The 1,317-nt window shown below is 37.0% G+C and overlaps 1 non-coding gene across 1 annotated transcript; it reads right to left on the bottom strand.

The window, feature by feature from the left end:
- Window positions 1-351: 351 nt before the first annotated feature.
- On the bottom strand, window positions 352-457 carry LOC121204311 (small nucleolar RNA R71). The gene has a single exon (XR_005899239.1). It is a non-coding gene; the product is annotated as a small nucleolar RNA R71 (small nucleolar RNA).
- Window positions 458-1,317: the final 860 nt, after the last annotated feature.

Genomic DNA, 1,317 nt, shown 5'->3' with positions numbered 1-1,317 from the left:
CATAACGAGAGAACCGTAAGAGATAACACATTACCAAGTCTAGACATGATTCAAGAAAGTATAACGAGATAGACTATTACTAAAAAAAATTGAAATTAAGCCAACAATGATTCATATAATCCAGAATATCTGCAATTTAGGGGCACGATAACAGATGATCCGAATCAACATTTGAAACAGTTTCTTCAATTTTGTGATACTTTTAAGTATAATGAGGTCACTAATGGTGCTATTCATCTTTGGTTTTCCCCTTTTCTTGGATAGACTTGTAGGCACCAAGATCTATAACAACATGGGATGAACTCACTAGAAAGTTCTTACAGAAGTTTTTCCCTATCAATAAAGCAATTCAATTCAGAAGAGAAAATGTTGTTTTCATATAGATGGAAGCAGAAAGTTTCCATAAGGCTTGGGAACATTTGAAAACATTTATTTAGAAATGCCCGCACCACGAATTTCCTGAGTGGATGCGATTGCAAGTATTCTATAATATGTTGGATGTGAGCGCAAGATCAGGCCTAGACAGAGTAGCAAGAGGAGCACTTATGAATAGGAGATATGAGGATGCATACAAAATAATTGAGAATGTGGCATTGAACTTCTACTAGTGGCCAATTGAATGATTTACATACGGTTAGAAAACTGCTATAGTAAAAGCTATTTAGGAGGATGATAAGTATCAACAGTTAGTGGATAGACTTAACCGTATTGAATTTACAAACAATACATCGTTTATGAGTGGAGGAGATAAACCACTTTTTTGCTATCTCAACAATCCTACTGAGGATGTGAATTATATCAAAAATAATGGTAGGAAACCCTTACTCCAACACTTACAATCCTGGTTGGAGAGATCACCCGAGTCTGAGAGGGAGAGGTAACCAAGGAGGAGGTAATAGTTCAAATGAAGTAAAAAATACTAACTATCAACCTCCTTGTTTGTAGAAACCTTAGGATAAGGTCAACCTAAATGACCATACTACATGTGGTCAATGTTTGGATCGAATCGAGGGACAAATGAAGTCAATGAGAACATATGTCAAGCAAGTGCAGTCTGAGTACACCAACTCAACCAAAAAATTGACTAAACTTGAGGATCAAATGAGCCAATTGATGAGAATGATGGGAGACATTAAAAGACAAATTGGCACAGGTATTCCCAGCAATACAAAATATAATCTTGGGGAGAAGGTAAAGAGCACGTGAAAGCAGTAGCGCTCCGATCGGGCAAAGTACTGAGTACCCCAGAAAACCTACTTCGGTGGTAAATATGGAAAATACTAATGACGCTCAAGAGAAATCCCTAGAGGCTAAAGA

Source organism: Gossypium hirsutum, chromosome A07 (genome assembly GCF_007990345.1).
Source record: "Gossypium hirsutum isolate 1008001.06 chromosome A07, Gossypium_hirsutum_v2.1, whole genome shotgun sequence".
In the NCBI taxonomy this organism is placed as follows: Eukaryota; Viridiplantae; Streptophyta; class Magnoliopsida; order Malvales; family Malvaceae; genus Gossypium; species Gossypium hirsutum.
The sequence above is the reverse complement of the archived record's forward strand: the minus strand, read 5'-3'. Positions and strand labels throughout refer to the sequence as shown.